Below are 12,170 nucleotides of genomic sequence, written 5' to 3'. Positions count from 1 at the left end.
CATCCATGGAAAAATTGTCTTTTTCCCCTGAGAAGGATGGTGAAAACTGACAAAATTTAGCTCAACTAAGAAAAATATGATTCAAATAAAAAACAGAATCAGAAATGAAAGAGGATACATTATAACTGATGCCAAAGAATATAAAAGACCATAAGAGGCTACCGTGAACGATTATATGCCAACAAATTGGATAACCTTGAAGAAACAGATAAAGCCTTGGGATTCTTAGGAGCCACACCTAGAGAAGCCTGCTCAGGTCACATGCAACAGTAGCTGGACAACTCCTAGCCAACAGGCATGAGAGTTTATGGATAAATATGTTTTGTTTTCAGTGGTTTTCATTGTGAGCGATTCTGAGAAGTAGTCTATATCCTCAGATGGTCCTAACAAGATAGTCCAGTTGAGTACAAGAGGAACCAACTCCATAAGGCACTGATGGGCTTCTCCTCTTTCCCTGGTTCTCACTCCTGATCCCTAGGATCATCTCCAAAGACACCTGCTGCACACAGGTCCTGGTCATCAGACTCTACTTACTCTACTTTGGTAGGAACCCAGGTGAAGACACCGACCTAGCAGCAAATCATGTGAAAAATAGATCTTAATAGATGACAAGTTCAGCCCAAGATAGGAGTGTGATATGATAGAGAGAGCGGGGAAGGTGGGAGAGACAGAGAGAGAGAAAGGAAGAAAGGAAGGAGGTAGGGAAGGGAACATAATAATACCTGGAGTGCTATCACCTAGAAGTTTGTGCATAAATTATACGTCACCTATAATCATGATCTCCAAGAGAATAAAAGGAGACAAAGCGAGGGAAATATGTTTTTGCTAGTTGGAGAATTCAAGGTACAAGGTGAGAAAAAAACTGAAAGGTAGCTTCTAGCAGAGACAGACTCCTTAGCCTGACTGTAATGACATAGGTTTCAAGAAAGTTCATAACTCTTAACATTTGGGTATGAGTGTGAGTGAAATATTCTGAGAAGGGCCCATACCTTTCAACATATTCTCAAAAGGCCCCTCATACAAATAAAACTAAGAGAATCAAGTCCCACACTAGGTTGTATAGTAATGTGTACAAAGAACTTTTGAACTTCACAGAAGAAATGCTCCCAAAATTACTACAATACTTCTCTAACTAGCTGTCATTCTCTGCTTATTTATCTGGTAACTACACCCAAGTACAGCCCCTCTGAGATAAGAGATGTAGGCTAGGAGGAAGACCTCAGTTTTGGTCTGCTCTCTGTAACCACAAGACCCTGTCCAACTCATCTAAGTCTTGGTTTTCTCATTGGTAAAATGGGCCAAGGAAGTAGGTTGGGGGAATGTAAAGTAAGGATTAGGAAAATCAGATGAGAAGACATATGAAAGTGCTTTGTGAACTCTATGGCTCATACCAGATGTAAAATGTATTGTGTGGTTGAATGGACTCATTTTCCAGGTAGGGAGCTAGGATAGAGCTCCCTAGTTGGTCTACGGACCCATCACCTGGGAGCTGGTTAGAAATTCAGAAACCCACCACCCGACCTTCTGAATCAGAATCTGCTTTTTTTTTTTTTTTAAGACAGAGTCTCGCTATGTTGCCCAGGCTGGAGTGCAGTGACCTGATCTTGGCTCACTGCAGCCTCCACCTCCTGAGTGCAAGCGATTCTCATGCCTCAGCCACCCGAGTAGCTTGGTTTACAGGTGTGCACCACCATGCCCAGATAGATAGTTTTTGTATTTTTAGTAGAGACGGGTTTTGCCATGTTGCCCAGGCTGGTCTTGAACTACTGGCTTCAAGTGATCCACCCACCTCAGCCTCCCAAAGTGCTAGGATTACAGGTGTGAGCCACCACTCCTGGCCCAGAATCTGCATTTTAACAAGACCTCTGGGTGATTCTTGTCCACATTAAAATTTGAAAAACCAGAGTAGATGACAATTGGGATTCTTTTTAACTTGGAATTTCTGATCTAATGACTATAATTTTTAAATTTCTTCTCTCCCATCTCTCCAACTTGCTATTATATCCTCCTTTTTTTCTAGTCATTATGGCCTAATTCAACATTGTTTCCACACGGTGTTCCACAAATATTGACTTAACACTGCTGAGAATGAGCTGAGCGTAACCATATATCATCCTTATCATCCTTTTTAAAACAACTGACTTCTTAAAAATTACAAATGCCCATATTGTCCACATTCTCCTCTCAAAGGAAATCTGCTACTAAAATTAAAACAAAATATTTAATTTTAATTGGGCTTTTCTAGTTAGTCATTAGGTGCCTGGAAAACAAAGTGTTAAAAAAGAATCCTGGGCAGATGCAAACATTCAAATGATACTGATAATAAATACGCCTCTTAACATTTGCTAACTGCTCTAATCCCTGTTATTTTGACATTGGTGTAAAGGAATTACCACCTGAAGACATGGGGCAGGTCAGCTGGCATCTACAGAGACTCAGTTCTTCTCAAGTTAGGGCCCTTTGCATCACTTATGGCCACCAAGAGGGATTAACCAACATCCCCCCACCCCCCAAACACACACACACACACACACACACACACACACAAGTTTGTGAGCCAAGTGATTTCGTCCCATTACAGTGTTGCTCTTAAGCTCTGTGCTCAGCCTGCCTGCGGCCTTCAAAAGGGCAGAGCTCCCACACACATGAAAGGATGATTTTCCAGGCACTCCTGGATGGCCTCAAGATATTTGTTGTTTGCCATGTTGGCCTTGTTTTTGTTTGTTTTTACTTAGGCTTTTTACAACTGGGTACTATACTGCAGCATCCTTGAAGAAAAAAGCCTGCTAGAACAGGTAATGATAATAATGCTAATAATACCTTGGGTGTATACCGTACCTTTCTTTCTAAATGCTTGATATGTCTTTACATTGATGATCTCTTTTATCTTCATGACACCCCTTAGAATTGGGCCGAGGCAGATAACACATGGGCTAAGATCTGGCTTCTTGAGCTTCCAGTACAATGTCTAAAGTAGAAAGCTTAAGAGACATTGGCTGAGTCATAGCCACTTGCAAAATCTTGCATCTTCTGGACTAAGAGATCATTTGTCTAATTGTTTTTACTGCTTTTGAGTTCTTTCTAAAGTTAATTACCAACCTTAATTAGTTCTAGTTATGAGATCTCCAAGACTATATTTTTTGTAAACATATGCTACTTTATTAGTTAAGTCTAAATATTTATGAAATCTTTCAATCTAGTAGTTTGGCTTCTCTGATAATGGTTGTCTTTATCTCTTTATAAAATGAGATACTGAAAGAGACACATTCAGCCTTGGTGCCTAGACCTGGCAGAAAGCAGAAAATGGTCTATTTTCCCTTATTTTTCTTCATTTTATTTTTAATCTGAGTCCTTGTTGGCAGAAGAGGTTGGAAGAGAATAAAACAGGCAAATGACTGAGTGAATAGAAGGTAGGTGTATCAAGGATGAAGAAGGGGCCAAATTTGTAAGCATAAGTAACGACCACATAACATTCTTCAACACTGATGGCTTTGTTGTATCCAAAAATTTTTTATACTGTTTTCAAGGTAGCCCCAAATGACCTGTGCCTGCCCATGTATCTCCAGAGTGCCTTGGCTGTGCCTACAGACTACCTCACTCAACCAAGAATCTGAGTGGTTTGTCTGAACCTGAAACTATTGCCTCACAGATGTGTACAGAAGACCCACTTGTATGTTCACATCAGCAAAAAAAAAAAAAAAAAAACGGGTCCATAGCTTAACTGCTGTGCTTCTTAGCTAAGGTCTTTGGATAAACTCCAAAGCAATAAATCATCACATATGCCAGGAGAGAATTTTTTTGGAGTTGGAGTTATTATATGGCCCTTATACTACCACTTAAGAATAACAATAATAATAATGGATACAACTTTTATACTTACAATACACATGTCAGTAGTGATGTCTTGGATTGACCTATTATGTCGTATGGGACAGCAATGTTCTTTCTCAGAAATGTAAATGGACATAAAGAGATCAAATGAGGGTTAGCAGTGAGAGGACATACAATTGTAGCAGAGCACATTATTAGATGGGTGGACAGCATGTGAAGTCACAGAAAGTTAAGAAGTAGCAAAAACTATGAATAAGAAGAAGGAAGTAGAGAAAATATATAAAGTGGTTTTAAACTTGAATGCCTTCATCTGAAAAAAGTAAATGTACAAATTTGCAACTATGTGGCAAAAATTAATACACGCCTTGCCAAAAACATTCAAATTCAAAATTTGATCTAGATATTAAGCTGGCCAAATAAAGCACAACTTCAGGCTGTATTTGGCTTCTTGGTCACCATGTTCTAAATCCTGGAAGAGATGGAAGGAAGAAGCTGGTCAGTGTGGAGAGAGCAGTGGCCACAGCAAGAGGACAGCGAGGTCACAGAGAATAGACACAATGGGAGCAAGAACATGTCACCTGAAAGGGAGAGAGAGAGGTGGCCAGAGGAGACCCAGATTGTCCTCTATCCCCTGGGGCTTTGCTTTCTTCTTCCAATTCCAGTCCACATGTGATCTTGCAATAAAAGTGTTTCTTTTAAAGGAGTCTGGGTAGGAGTCACTTTTTCAGAATCATCACCTACATGCCTTTGCTGATTTTCATAAAAACCCTACAGAGTAGAGGGCTGGAAATTGGGATCCTGCGGTCTTGTCTAGTGCTGCTTTCAACACAACATATAAGAATTACCTTCAGTGTAGCGTGACTGAGAAGCACACATAAATGTTTCCTCCTAATGCATTACATATCAAACCTATTTGATTCACAATGGCCATGCGGTCATTTCTTTTAAAATCCTTGGAGAAAAGTTGCTCCACAAAGAGGAATTAATGGTGGTCTTACCAGTGCTGGGAGAGCTATCTTCTCAAACTCATCCAAACAGAGGACCTGAACACCTAATATGTCATCACGTGAAGAATATGAAGTAAATATGTAAAATAATACAGCCATACATTAGCCTAAATTGTGCTAATAAATTGTTAGGCTTAGCAGGAAATGGAAAATCACTAATGGAATAATGAAGAGTTTGTTTAGTCCCTGAGCAGACGGCCATCATTCGTCATGCTCCCAGTTCTCCTGCTAAGAGCAGTAGCTAACAGGCTTGCTTGAGGTGATGAAGCAAGCCCAGGAAACCACTGCTTTCTAATAGCTAAAGGAAGTGCAGTTGTCACTCTAGGACTGAGAGAATTAACAGGGAGAATAATCCACATCAAGGGGACTTTGTAATGTGAACCATTGATGAGGTAGGACTGGGTAGAGATAAGAGACATTGCATTTGGAGGCAGTCAGATTTGCATCCTTGAATGGATTTTTGGAGCAGGAGTGGACACCTGACCCAAAGGAAATCAATCCATAGGCTAGCAATCAACCTCTTTTTTGTTCTTGTAGCGTTTGATCGTTATCTAGTTTTGCTAAATCCTACTTTTCTCTTTGTAAAATGGGAAAATAACAATATGTAACTCAAAGGGCTATTGCAAACACTGAATGAGATACAGCAAATGATGTGCCAGGCATGGTACCTATGACATGGGACATAGCAATGGTTAATTATTGCTATTGTTTAGCTAAAGCAGTAGTCAAATAGCCCAGAAACCAAGGTTCTATGTTTTTAAGGCCAAACTAGGAGGGTAAACTTTTGTAAACTTCTATTTGCTATCAGAGTCAAAGAGAAGTACAGGTGGGTGGATCACAGTACCAGCTACAATTCACTTATTCATTCATTCGGAAACAAAATTTACTCTTGAATTAAAGTAGAGAAAAAAAACTGATTGCTGCCGGAAATGATCAACACCTGCTTTGTAGGATATTACTTTACTTTGTAACAAAAATTAGAGAAATTAAATAATTTTTCTCTTTTGTTATGAAGAAGAAATATCAAAGTTACATGTTGGTGATATAAGGCAAGGTACATACCGCACCCCAGTCATCTTTCATTGGCATGTAAATCAGCACACATAAGTGATGGTAATGCTGTCAGTGTAGCAATATACACCGTGGTAGACCCTGTGATGAAGCCCATCGTGAACGACATGCACCTGTTCTCCACTTTCTCATCCTCCCTTGCAGCAGCGTGGCATTGAAAGGGATTATAGGCTGAGAGACTAGGTAGAGGGTGTATTAGTCTGTTCTTGCATTGCTATAAAGAACTGCCTGAGACAGGGTAATTTACAAAGAAAAGAGATTTAATTGACTCGCAGCTCCACAGGCTGTACAGGAAACATGGCTGTGGAGGCCACAGGAAACTTACAATCACGGCGAAGGGAAAGCAGGCCAGAGCAGGAGGGAGAGGGCAAAAAGGGAGCTGCTACACACTTCTAAACAACCAGATGTTGGGAGAACTTACTATCACAAGAACAGCAAGGGGGGAGTCACCTCATGATCTAATCAACTCCCACCAGGCCCCTCCTCCAACACTGGAGATCACAATTCGACATGAGATTTGGGTGGGGACACAAATCCAAACCAGATCAGAGGGCTTTGTGTTTTTTGGGGTTTTTTTGTTTTTTTTTTTTTTTTTTTTGGTCATGATTTTCAATTTTAAGGTTTTTGACGGCAGGAATTGTGTCTTGTTCATGATCTCTTGGGCATATTCATAGGCCTCAACTACCAAATTAAAGAAATCTTAGAAATAAAAAATGGGCAGTTATTAATTGCAACAACATTCATATGCAGGAGTCATTTTCTTTCTTTGAAGTGCTTTGTGAACTTGAGCAAAGGCCAGTTTGAGGAGTAGGTTTCTTCAGCTTGCTCATGGTAAGTGATCGCAAGTTAGGCAGAGAAAGCGGCCTAGGCATGTGGCATTCCTCCATTTTGGCCAACTTATCTCTTGAAGTCAAACTCATCATGTGTTGTGCAGTAATGGAGACAGGCGAATCAGAGAGGCTCTGACTGAGAGCACTGGAGGTGACTTCCTTTCTGCCAGCCTGTTTGTCTTCAGATTCCTTAGAGCAATTGCTCCAACTCTCATCTCATGAGCGGCTGGTTATCCTTGACACCGGAGGACTAAAGTCATCTTCTCCCTTCTCAGGGACACAAACAAAAATGACACTACCTTGAGATAATACCTAACATAGATTATTCCACCACATCATATCTTGGGGCTCAGATACTATATTCTTTCCTAGCCTAACACATGCAGCGAGAACACATGGCAACTATAATAAATGCTTCTAATTAACAAATAAAAATATATCTGCACCAAGTGACAGATATAGCTTCTTAAGAATGCTCCTTGGCTGCTGGGGTTGCCCATGATGGATCAAACCTTTTAAACACATTATAATGACAAAAGGGATGGGATTCTCAGACCCTTTCATCTACAGAATGGCTTTTGGGCTTACTCTGTAGAAAGATTTTTTTCCCTACTTGTAAGAAATGAGTTTAAACCAGAATCAAATTTTGATACTTAAAAAAAAAAAACTTCAGCCACTACAATTGATAGCACCAGTTAAAGGAATGAAACACTTCTGCATGGAAACAATGATTCATGAACTGCTCTTCCCTACAGGAGATGAAACCATTTGGGCTTTCCTCAGCAATGCTTATATTACTGGCAACGTTTAAAAAAACTTCATTACATAGAGAAAATTCCAGCCTTCAATTTTTCTTGTTGAGAGGGTTCAGTGGTTGCTTTGGTATATGTGTGTCTCTCAGTGAGTGTGTGTGTGCGCGGGCGCACACACGAGTGTGTTTCATAAAATTAGATTCCAGCAAAGGGAAAGTGCATTTATGCAAAAGCAATTCATCAACCACTTCTGTGGTCAGAATTCACCGAGGTAATTTAGATACTTTAATGGCAAGGTAGTTTAGGTAGGTAGGAGGCAATGTCCCCTCCCCCATCTAACAGCTATGGTAATAGAAAATGTGTCCTCTAAATGAATCTTTTCAGGAAAGTAATTCTCGTTTTAATTATTTATCCACTACCAAATATAAAATATAATTACATAGCCAATGTCCATGGGAACAAAATCCACAGCGCAGCATAGAGTATGAGAGCTTTCTGCTTTTAGAAATTTTCCATTAAAAAAATAAGATTAGCCAAATGCAGCTTTTATAATCTGATTTTCATAATATTAGTGTTTAGCAAAAGTCCACCACTTGCTCAAACAATGGCTCCAGAATTTGCAGTGTTTCCACCATAGCCTTGACCTTTATGATGTCAGACATATATTACCTCTCTGCTATAATTTACTATTGACATCATGGATTAAATTTGTTGTTTCAGCTAATGTAACTGAGCAAGCAAGGTAGATTGTGAAACCAAAGCCAGCTACTGAAATACGAGGGTTGTCAAGTATAAATTTACAAAAGATATTCAGACTGGGTGTGGAAGACAAAAATAAATGGACAAAGAAGCTGTTTTTGACAGACTGCAAGGGGCTAGAGACTTCAACTTGAACACTGTAAATCCAAATGTCATGAAAACACTGCTGCAGAGTGCGAGACACGTCTATTCCTCAGCAATATAAATGGTGATGGGAAACCAAACTTCCAAGATGCTGTGCATTTTTGAAAAGTATATCCCCGACGCCCGATAACAAACTCTTTTGAAAAGTATATCCCTGACGCCCGATAACAAACTCACTCATCTCTTCTTCCTCTCCTCCAACCCAAGTTTGAAAAATCACCACAAGTCACTAGCTCAAAACCAGTTATGACTGCAAAGCCAGTGTTTGCTAGGGCATCATTTGGAGAAGAGACCAAGGAATGTCGAAAAATATGTAAAGATGTATTTTTAAAAGAAAAATAAATTAGTGTGGCAACAGTATTGCCCAAACATGAGCCATGATCAGTTTTTACTTCTGACACAAATTCTGTTTTTAATACCAAAGTATAAGCCACTGAGAGGGAATATTGTAACTACTGAAGCCTGTAAAGGTGCTCCCATCACTCAGCAGGGAACCCCTTGGTGGTAATTGAGCCACTTCCACGACTGGTCTCTTAGAGTAACAGTCTGGCCTGCAGGGTTGTAGCTACATGAGACTGCTGGTTCATGGTCAGGCTTTCTTTGCTTTCAAATGCTTTATTTTCCCAGATACCCCGCAAGCTAAAAGAATTTGAGAATAACTGAATCTAGAAAACAATAAATGTGTGCTACATGGATAGAGTGGTGGGTGGATAATGCAAGAAGAACCAGAAGCCTCCGAAGTGAAAATACTTTTTCAATGTCACAGCTTGTTGTTATGGACAAGGCCCAGGTGGATTTCTTAGTTTAATCTGGGGGTAGACTACGCATGGTGGGTATTCAGTGGTCATGCTTTTGGGAAACTTTTAGAGGGATGGAGAGCCTGATATTCCTCTTACCCCATGTGCCTGCTTAGTGACCTATTATCCAGCCTTTTCTATGGAAGCTATAAGAACTTCTGTGTCCACGACTCAAATACACAATGAATAGCTAGGGAATAACACATAGCACTGTATGCTGTACTGGGGCTTGGAATTACATAGTAACCACTACAAATAGACTTCGCCTTCAAATTTATAGTCTAATATCTATGTGTGTCTATATATAAGAGAGAAAATGTAAATTCTAAGAGCACTTCTCATGTGAGAAAATGAGGACATGAATATGTCCTTTGCTCCTTGACCCAAATAGTGCCTTTGAATAACTGTCAAAGGACTTGAGTTGGGCCAGACAATGTTTTCAGGCAGTGATGAAAAGAAATGACACAGAAAGTTCTTATTTACACCTCCTTTGGCTAGCCACGGAGATCCCTAGATTGAAAAATAGGGTGACCTTTAGAGGCTCATCACTATCTTGGGTGTGAGTAGCCTGGAAGGAAGATGTGCTGTGAGTCTGATCTATAAAAGGGACCAAGAATCCCTTGAGCTGACTCTGGATGCAACCTCAGATGGACTCATAACCTGCCAAGGAGGCTTAAACTTGCCTAGACCTCTTGACAATCTCTTTAAGTGAATTTTCAGGTCACTGACAGCAGCTTGATTGAACACCCTCTCAGGATTCCTTCTCCTGGTATAATTCAAATGTCCCTGGTTCTAGGTCTCCTTGATTCTCGGGCCCACATGGATAGGAAATTTTATTGTAAAAGCTGATGGCTTAATTCCTCCTAGAGAAAGTGCTACTGTAGCTTTGCTTAGAAAAATATCACTTTTGTTTAGGAAAATCCACAACTCTTACTTTTCCTGGCTCTGACACATAGTTGATCCCATCTCATATTTTCATAAGCTGTTTATATTGGATTGCAGCCACTGTGTATTAACTTATCACTCTGTCTCTCTCCAGGCCAGTGAATTAGCTCATGTGTTCAGCTGCATTTAACAAAAATCCAAACACAGTGATTTAACGAACATTTTCTTATCTGCCATGAAGTTCAGAAGTAACATGCACAGAGTTGGTGCCATGGCTGTTAAGCCATCAAGGACCAGGCTCCTTGCATCTTCTTACTCTGCCATCTTAATATGTGGCTTTCATTTCCATGGTTTCACAAGGCAAAGAGAAAATGACAAGTGGGGCTTTTATGAGAAAAGTAAAAATTTTCCAGAAAACCTCAGCAAAATTCTAATTGGTCAAAACTAGATTACTCTTAACTGCAAAGGAGACTGGAAAATACAATGCTATCTGGAACAAAATGAGGAGTCTGTGGGCAGGAGAAAGGAAAAGGATGGAGACTAGTTAGACAATAAGGTGTGTCTGCCACACTCACATACCTTGTGTCTACAAAGTATAGACTGATTTCAGTGGTTCTAACATACACACACACAGTAAAAATATACTCTGCAATATAATATTTTTTCTGAAGACTGGGATGATTATAAACTTTCCAGATGCTCCTGTACAAACAGTAATTAAAATCCCTTAAACACTTCCTTATTTGCAAAATGACAAGAACACTTAAAACTTGAGGGTGAAAACCTGGTTCTAGAACCAATGCTGCCACCAACCATCTGAATGATCTTGAACAAGTTACTTTCTCTTTCTGGGCTTCAGCTTCCTGAGTGGTCCCACTGCCAACACTCTTAATATCTCGAAACGTCCCTTCACCTCCCAGCAGATACATATCTCTCCTCTGCTCAGAACACTTCCAGGGCTTGGGTTGAAATTCAGTCCTCAGAATCTGGGTTGTGTCTAAGTTTCCAATGTCACCTTGTATACCACTGTCCCCTTTGCTTATTTTGCTTTGCCACACTGGTCCCCACCTTCCTTAGCCATGCCAGGCTCACTGTTGGCCTGAGTCCTTGCTGTTCTCTCTGCCTTAAATGCTCTGCCCCAAGGTCTTCAATGACTAGCTCCTTCTTACTGTTCAAGTCTCAGTTCAAATGTCACCCCCTAACAGTGATATCTAAAGTACAATTTCAACCCAAATCCTCTCTATCGTAGAACCTGTATGTTCCCTTCAGAGCATATACTACAATTTAATTATCTTGATAATATATTTGTGTATTTGTTTGCAGCTGGCCTCCCAATAAGAATGTCAGTCCCTTGAGAACAGGCACCTTCTATCTTGTTCATCATGGGTAATCCTGGCACAGTTTCTGTCAAGTGTGTATATAATGAATATTTGTTGAATGAATGAATGAGGAAAGAGGGTCTTCAATGTCATCTCACAGGTCCCTTCCAACTCTCAAGTCCTGCAGTTCCCTCTCAGAGGGCTACTGTGAGGATGAGAGGTAACAACATATGCCACTGTACCTTCTAAACTGGTAAAAGCAGCACACGAAATGTGAAGGCTGTTACAAACAATAGTGTGATTTGGGGTAATTTGTAAGCTGTTAAAAAGGAACTTGGCTCTTTGAACATTGTTTACAAAACAAAGCCTGAATTGATAGAAATTAGATGCAAAGTAAATGAGCCATTTTGAAATAGTGTTTTCTGAAGGGGTGACATTCTGGAAAACAGTATCAACTGAGCAATTTTTCCTTCAATCAGCTCTGTAGAAAGTGATACTCTTTTCCTCTCCTGTATTATTTGCTGAAGTTCTATTTGCAAGTCATTTCTAAAGGGCAGCAATTTGTTTTGTATTAGAGTTTCTGTGAACTGATGATTCCACTCAGTGAGATCATACATCTATGGAGCACCTACTTGATAGGAAATTTCATTAATGTGAGTTAATGATTATGGAAGATATACCCATTTGACAACTTTCATTGGCCCAATTGGAGTCCCGAACACTGTATTGAACCCAGAGTTTGCCTTGATGTTCCTTAGTTGTATGCCAGACTTGG

Source organism: Papio anubis, chromosome 10 (genome assembly GCF_008728515.1).
Source record: "Papio anubis isolate 15944 chromosome 10, Panubis1.0, whole genome shotgun sequence".
NCBI lineage: Eukaryota > Metazoa > Chordata > Mammalia > Primates > Cercopithecidae > Papio > Papio anubis.
The sequence above is the reverse complement of the archived record's forward strand: the minus strand, read 5'-3'. Positions refer to the sequence as shown.